This window comes from Corvus moneduloides, chromosome 4, assembly GCF_009650955.1.
Source record: "Corvus moneduloides isolate bCorMon1 chromosome 4, bCorMon1.pri, whole genome shotgun sequence".
Taxonomy (NCBI): Eukaryota; Metazoa; Chordata; class Aves; order Passeriformes; family Corvidae; genus Corvus; species Corvus moneduloides.
This window is the reverse complement of record NC_045479.1, coordinates 71,782,310-71,790,640: the sequence shown is the minus strand read 5'-3', so window position 1 is coordinate 71,790,640 and position 8,331 is coordinate 71,782,310. Positions and strand designations below refer to the sequence as shown.

At 47.9% G+C, this 8,331-nt stretch overlaps 1 long non-coding RNA gene across 1 annotated transcript; it reads right to left on the bottom strand.

Moving 5' to 3' along the window:
- Positions 1–1,811: 1,811 nt before the first annotated feature.
- Positions 1,812–7,816, bottom strand: LOC116443534. Its single transcript, XR_004239953.1, has 2 exons — positions 6,415–7,816; positions 1,812–6,331 (listed from the first exon to the last, which is right to left on the bottom strand). It is a non-coding gene; the product is annotated as an uncharacterized LOC116443534 (long non-coding RNA).
- Between the last annotated feature and the right edge of the window lie 515 nt (positions 7,817–8,331).

The window sequence follows — 8,331 nt, the reverse complement described above, 5'->3', positions numbered from 1 at the left end:
CCCTTCAGTAAATGCAGTGTCCATTTGAGAAGTCCCAGAGAACCCCCCCTGGCTTCCAGCTACTGCATCTGTCTCCTCTAGTTACTGGGACACACCTGCCACTGTGGGTGGGTGCCCATAAACCTGACAATTTGAATCACATTCCATCCTTAACTTGTGCCCCAGAAGTGGTCACATTTGAATACAGGGCAAAGCTGGATGTGATGTGCACCCTTCCAGGTTCCCAGATCCATATTGCAACCCTCATGTAACTGCAAGGACTCCTGGAGAGAGGAGACCAGGCCACACAAACCGCAGATTGCTGGGGATTTATTAATTTTATTAATTTTCTTCTTTTTCTCTCCACTCTGGCTTTTAACTCTCCTCTTTTTATTATCTTGATAGAGCTGCAGCCCATCACACTGCAGAGCAGAGGGGAGTGGGGTGTGCATCTGACTGGTGCAAGTGTAGGGATGCCCTTGCGGAGCACCCTCCTTCAGGATGCTCAACCTCTGAGCCAAAACTGACATTTTTAGGACAAAGCAACTCCCCTGCCATCACCCCCTGCATCTGTGAGCTGAATCCCTCCTCCTGCAGGTAGCAGAGAGCTGAGGCACGAAGCAGGGCTGTATCTGATGTAAAACACCAAGGTGGAGGGTTGTGAATGCTGCTAATTGTCCTTCACGAAATGTCAGCTCCCCAGATACCTCATTAACATCCTTAACCCAGCCAAGAGGATGTGGCTTTATGCTGTGCTGGGACAGGGACGCTCTCCATGGCTGTTTGCACAACACTGAGCAAAAGGCAGCTTTGAATCCATTTGAGCTTTCTTAGATCAATCTGAACCACAAGAATGAGCAGTGATATTCCTCAGGTAGAAATAAATCCCATTTCATTGCCAATACCCCAGGCTAAAAGGAGAATTTCTTTTTACTCGTTGAGGCTGCAGGCATTCTGCCTCCAGGCTGGCTCGATCTCTAGGGGGTGAAGTGTTTGCACAAGGTCTCCTGGCAACAATTTCCCAGTGTCTGGGTAGTAGGTTTGGCTTAAGCTGAATCAACAGTGACTCCACAATTTGGGGTGATTCAGGTTAATAACTCCTGCCTAACTTATCTTAGATCTGAGTGCCAGAGAAGTTAAAGCCATCACAGATCACCAGTACCCAACTGCAGCAGGGAAACACCTCATAAGCCTTCCCCAAGGTCAGCACTTCGCTGGCAATCCCAGCACTGTCAGAGGGGAGATGATGACAGGCTCTCACACCTTCGAAGTCTTTCCTTTCCCAGCTGCTTGGAAAGCCCTGAGATGCCTTTTCTTTTCAAACACCACTCAAAAATTGTCATGCTGGGGGTGCTGCTGGTGTGGGCACCTGCACAGAGCTGCAGGAATGGTGAGGAACTGGCTGGATGGAGACTTCCCCTGCTCATTTCCCCTTTTCCCCTGGCTATTTATTGTGGAGGATTCTTTTGCAACTGGAGGGAGAGAGCTTTGGCCACATGTTTTGGTGCAAGCAGGAATTCTCCTGTCTCTGCACTTGTCCAGCAGGGAAATTTATCTCCATCTTTGTCAACCTTGCAACCAGCATCCTTCTGTAATTCCCATTACTGCTGATGAGAGTGACGCATTTCCACTAACTGGGTGAATGCCCCTTAAATTAGTCTTCACTGAGACATGGGAGCAGGGAAATAAAAGGGAGGCAGGGTTTCAATTAGCTCCTAGTTTGTTTTCAGCCTTGTCTCTAAACAGGAGAGCTCCACATAAAGTGTTTAAAAACCCCTCACTATTAAGGAAGAAAAAGAGCAAATTTGTTCATCTGTACAAAGCTTTAGTTCGTGAAAATAACAACATTTATTATTTCCACTGCATGTTCTTTCTGTAAATGTCAAAACCTTTCACAGACCCAGCCCGTGACGATCTTGTTAATCTTGTTGAGATGCAGGATGTAACTTGGAGCTCGTGTTGGGAAACTGAGGAACTGGAAGGGAAAAATACAGGTTAAAAACTAAACCAGTGTGAACATTAGAAATGAGACTTAGGAGTGGGGTTCACCTCATCGGATTTCGAGAAATAACTCACCTGTCCTAGCCTGGGTTCCCACTGTACAAGTGAATTCCCCTGCCCAAAAGCCCATTTCTCACCTTAATCCACCACGAACAAACACCAGCATAAGGATGGGAGGTGCTGGGCTGACACGGGATTCACACCAACTCTGCCGTGCTGATATCCCAGGGAGGAGTTTTGGGGGTGGAAGGAAGCCATCTGAGGTGATTCACGTCTCAGCAACCCATAGTTTGCACCAGGCATAAGGGAAACTGCTCACAAGGGCACTGGGAGCACCAGCCCCACTGTGGACATTGGAGTGGGGAAGAGGAAATGAGATTTTTGATAGTGCTGGAGGAACTGGAGGGGTCAACCACTTCTCTGGGACATGAGGCTTTAATTTGACCCCTTCTTTCCTCTTTATTTTTTATCCATGTCTAAAAAAGCACAAGGGAAAGCAGGAGGACACCAACTGAAACACAGTCCAGGACAGGGACAGGGAGACAAACAAACAGGGATTTGCCCAAGGCTACCTGACCCAACCCAAGCCTCTGGCCCTCACTCCCTGCCCTCACTGTCCTCCAGGCACCCTCAGAAAGCCCCAACCACATCCTAAATGCTCCATGGAGGGGCTCCACAAAGACAATCCACAAGCTCCCTCCCATCCCTTTCCCCATTCCAGGCTCCGAACAATTCCCCTCATCTCTAATAATTCAACGAGCTTTGTTATGACAGGGCAATGCACTTAATGGAGAGTGAAATTGAAGAAGAATGTGTGGAAGTTGCAGCTTTTATCTCTAAAATAAATAGTGAATTCCTCAGGGCTGCTGCAGCCCCAAACAATGCTCCAGAGCTGCTGGACTTTTGCAGGTTGCCCTGGTAACTTCCAGGCTTTTTTGGGGGCAGGTCCTTGTCAGAGGGAAGACGTGGTGGCAAAGCCACTCCAAAGAGATGTGGAGTTGGTGTTGGGAGAGCAGTGTGGGCCCAAGTGGCAGAAGATATTTAGGTTGGAGAGGTGTGCTGCACCCAAGGATCATCGTGGGTAATTCTCACTGAAAAATCCAGATTGGGATTTCAAGGAGTTTCCTCTCCCCATGTTGAAGGAAGTATTTCTGGTCTCTTGTCCAGGAAAATGGAGCAATCCCTCCCAAATTTCTTTTAGAGGTTTCCTACTGGTCCTTCACATCCCACAGACCTCTGCAAGAGTTTGTGGGGAGGATGAACACAAGGGATTTTGGAGCAGCAGTGGCCACTCACTGTGGCCTTGGAAAAAGGGTTATCTGTGTTGGTCTCTACCCCTTCCTGAGGAGGGGAAGTGGGGAGGGAGGTGCTGAGCTCTACTCCCTGATATCCAGTGACAGAACATGTGGGAATGGTTCAAAACTGTCTCAGGAGAGGTTCAGACTGGACATGAGGAAGCATTTCTTTGCCCAGAGGGTAGTCAAACACTGCAACAGGCTCCCTAGAGAGGTGCTGCATAGGCACTGCAGGAAGGTTGGCAGCTTGCTGAAAATGAGGTTCCTTGCTTTTTCTCTTAAAAAGTTAAACTCAAGAGAATCAGAAATTACACCTGTCTGAGTGGTCAAGTGCAGAGAAAAGTGGAAGAACAGAAGTTCTTCAAAATAGGATCACAGCTGAGACAGGAGATTATTTCAGAACTGAGGGCTGAACCTGGATTTTGTAAGTCTTTGTCTGATACCAATGGGATTTTTGCCTCTCCATTCGCAGAAGTTCGGGAACAGACAGCTGGCATTGTGAGCAGTATCCCAGGCTGTTCTTGGCTTTCTCAAGACGATTCCTGCTCCTGAGGCTAAAAGCTGCATTTTGTTTCCTTCTTCTGGGTCAGGTCCAGGCTAAGGAGCAGATTCCCATGCGACATTTCTGACTCCTCAGCTTCTGAAACATAAATACAAACATCAGACCTCTGGTATTTTTGTCTCTTGATGAAAGGAGGGTAGTTTGGGTTTGGGTTTTTTTGCTTTCCTTCCTGGAATAGCCTCTAATGATCCTCAACCCAGGAGCCCACAGGCTGCTGCTCACACTGTTACTCACGTCAGAGGTATCAGCCCTTCATCTTCCCCATCGTAGCCCCAGATCTGAATTCCAAACATTATTACTTGGTGCCCAGTTGCACAAGGAGATAGGTGACGACATTCAATAAAATCGGATTACTGGCAAGTTAAATGATCCTAAGCTGGATCTCAGCCCGAGGATTTTTGAGCTGCACAGGCTTCCCTAGGTCATTTTCTGTGAGAAGAGGTAAATATTGCAAGGCTCCCTGGAGATGTCAGTCAAATGTTGTGACGAATCTGAACGCAGCCGAGAAGGAATTACAAGGTGCAGAGAAGATAAAACTGTCTTGGGGAATTTATCCCAGCATTGTGAAGCACAAGAGCAACTCCTACTTTATGTTTTCTTCTCCTTTGTCCAGTTTGCATTAAATTGCAGAGAAATGGGGTGTCTGTAGCCTTTGGGGAATCACAAAAACATCTTGGGATTTCTCCAACAAGGAAATCTTGTGTCATGTGGAGTCTTCCTCCTCCTGAGAGGGTTTCAGCCCAGCTGACTTGCATACCTTGAAACCAATGACTCCCTGTGCTGCTCTTTCACAGCCTTACGTAAATATTTGGCTGGAACACACAGACCCAGGTACATGTGAACCTGTGTGCAACCGTATTAATGTCAGGATTGAAAAACACACTTGACTGACTTAAGCCCATGAGATTTTAAATAATCATAATGTCAATAATAAATTTTAAAGTGAATTCTTATTTTTGACTCCCACTTCTCAGAGAGACGTGCAGGCCATTCTCCAAAGGGTTTCCCTACACCTCTAAGGCATTCATGTTTGGAGTTGAAAGCAAAAGCCTCTACATAATTTCCTGGCCCAGTGATTTTGGTATTTAGGAAAACCTCCAGAGCTGGGATACTCGTGATAAAGCTCCCAGTTAGCAATGCTGCATGTCTTGGGGTGTCAAAGACTGTTTCCATCTTTCTGGGAAACACCGATGCCTTTTTGACACCCCCAGAAAGTGCCCAGTTTCCCAAATTAGGGTTCTTTTCCTGGCCTTTCCCCCAGCTGATGGTTGGGATGTACTTTATCAGACACCCAGCTTTTGAAGCAGTCTTGCTAAATATCCCTTTATTTTTCCCTCAGCTGCTCATGATTCACAGCCTTGATCTGACACCCTCAGTAATTATCCCCTTTGCAGCAGAGGCAGATTCAGAGCTGGCGCAGGTGGGAAGGCGCCTGTACCCTGCAAAGCAGCAGGAATAATGGGAGACCTTCCTGCTGCCCTCCTGGAAAAGGAGGCTTAACTCCATGTTTCTGGAAGAATCTGTTTTTCCAAGAAGCGGAGGCCATGCCGTTGTTTCAGCCGCAGTGGCGATTGCCAGCAGCCAAGGCTTGAGGAGACAAAAGAGCATTGCGTCCAACAAGCCTCTTGAGAACTCACAAAACTGCCTGTGTAAGTGCCAGGGTGCCTTTTGTGATAATTAAGAGAAAACCTACGTCCCAAATCAGCAATCTAGAAGGATTTAGATGCTCAGGGGTGAGGCTCCTTCCTCCTCCTTGCCCAAGGCCAAAGGACCAGCACAGCCCAGATCTGCTGATGGGACCAACCAGGCAGAATTCTTCTCCTAACTCTCATTACAAACAACAAAACCAAATCCAGCCTGATTTCTAAGTGGATTTCAGGCCATTCTGTTTTCCTTAGGTTGCTGCCAAGGCAGCTCTGTTCTTATCTGTTATTCCCACAGCCCTCACTTTGAGAGGACACCCAGCACACCTTGGGGAATCCCCCATCTCCCAGGCACTGCTGAGTGCAATGAGCCACGGGATATTTTTGCAGTGTTTTAGGAGCACTGGTGCCATAAAGAGAGAATTTGAGGAGCTCAGCATCACCTCCCTCCTGTCCATCCCAACCTGTACTGAAGCAGCTCAGGTTTTTCCCCGGGCTGTCTTGGCTTGGCAGTTAACAACAAAAATTCGGAGAGACTGTGTGTATGAATGGGATCTGGTATTAAAAATACTCCTCAGGGAGAGAAGGAAGTGCCTCTCTGATACTGGCAGGATTAACAACGTGCACCAACACATTCATTCATTTATTGCAACTCGAGTTTCACAGCTTTTGGGTGCTGTGTAGTGCAGAGTGGTAGCAAGAGGAGCTGAGTCTGGGCTGAGGCACCTGGAAAGTCTCTCTGCAGTGGCCCAGAAGTAAATCAGGACAAGAAGCCTTTTCTGGGGACAACATGTGAAGCAGGGAGAGCTGAGCCAGCAAACCCAAGCATCTCCTCATCTTCTGAAGGTGACCTTGCAACAAGAACAAAGTCCACCTTTAACTGAAGGCATCAAGAAAACCATATTTGAAAAATCCTTTTTGGAGTGAAGGTTACCTTCACCACCTCTGGGTCCAGGCTGGGAAGGTTCCTGGATCCAGCAGATCCAGGAGGAGGATCCAGTGCAAAGGTCTGACCTTATTTTCAGTCTCCTCCCAGCTGCAGCGAGCGCTCCTTGCCTGAACACTACAAAACAACTTTTGGTGCCTCAACACAAAACAATGCTGAGATTTGATCATAGTTTTGTCCTTCGTACTTTGGACGTGGCTGACTGTGAGACATTCTCAAACAGGAGCTAATCTTTCCCAGAAAACGTCCTGGGAAAATGTACATTCTCTGGGGGGAAGAGGAGGGGTCAGTGTGTGTGTATATGTGGTGTATATGCAGAAGGTGATCCCAAATTAATCCCACCTTCTGATGAAAACTCCAAATAAACCCCCAGCCCTGCTGAGAATCCCAGAACTAACCCAATCTAGATTGAAATCCCCAAGTAACCTACACCTGGATGTGAATCTGAAATCAAACCCCAAACCCCCATCCAGATGAAAATCCCAAATCCACCTCCAAATGCCCATCCTGATAAAACTCACACATTTTTGCTGTGCAGGTGGGAATCCCAATGAGATCCCCAAGTCTGCATCCAGACAAAAATCCCAAATCCTTGGTCATGTGGGTGGGAATCCAAAATCAGTTTACAAAACCCTATCCAGATTAAAACTCCCAATCCCTCACAAGTCTTCACCATGCAAAAACCCCCAAATACTCCAGTGAAACCCCCCAAATCACTCCTATGTATGTTGAAATACCAAATCATCCTCACGCCTCTCATTCCAATAAAAACCCCAAGTCCTTCCCAACATCCCAAATCCAACCAAAACCCCAACCACCCCCTCATAGATGGGAATGACAACAAATCCCCCCTCAAATGCCCACACTGACAAAACCCCAAATCTTTCCAAAGTCTTCATCCTGATGAATACTCCAAACTCTCTCCACGCAGGCAGGAATCCCACCACCCTTCAAGTCCCCATCCCATTGGAAATCCCAAATCCACTCCTAAATTGAATGTAAACCCCCATGTAGTTAAGAATCCCAAATCCCCTCCCCAAATTTCCACACATCTTCACCTCAATGAAACCCCAAAGTCCTCCCCAAGCCCCCAGCTCTAACAAAACCCCTGAATCCCCTGTGCAGTCGAGAACCCCAAATCCCAATAAAGCCTCTAAATCTTTCCAACCTCCCAATTCCAATGAAACTCCCAAATCCCTCTATGCATTTGAGAACCCCAAAACTTAATCCCAACAAAACCCCCTAAACCCTCTCTCACCTCCTAACTCCAACAAAACCCCCAAATCCCGACAAAACCCCTAAATCCTCTCCAACCTCCCAACTCCAATGAAATCCCCCAAATCCCTCCATGCAGTTAAGAACTCCATCCCAACAAACTCCCCAAATCCTCTCCAACCTCCCAACTCCAACAAAACCCCCAAATCCCTCCATGCAGTTAAGACCCCCAAATCTCCATCTCAACAAAACCCCCTAAACCCTCTCCAACCTCCCAACTCCAACGAAACCCCCAAATCCCTCCATGAAGCTGAGAACCCCAAATCCCCCAGACCCCAATCCCACCAAACCCCCTAAACCCTCTCCAACCTCCCAACTCCAACGAAACCCCCAAATCCCTCCATGAAGCTGAGAACCCCAAATCCCCCAGACCCCAATCCCACCAAACCCCCTAAACCCTCTCCAACCTCCCAACTCCAACGAAACCCCCAAATCCCTCCATGCAGTTAAGACCCCCAGATCCCCCCTCCCACACCTCCACCCTAACGAACTCCTTAAACCCTCTCCAACCTCCCACCTCCAATCAAACCCCCAAATCCCCCCCAGACCCCCATCCCAACCACCCCCCGCCTCCCCTCCGCAGGTGCATCCCCCGCTCCTCGCTACCCGCTCCATCCCATCCCATCCCAT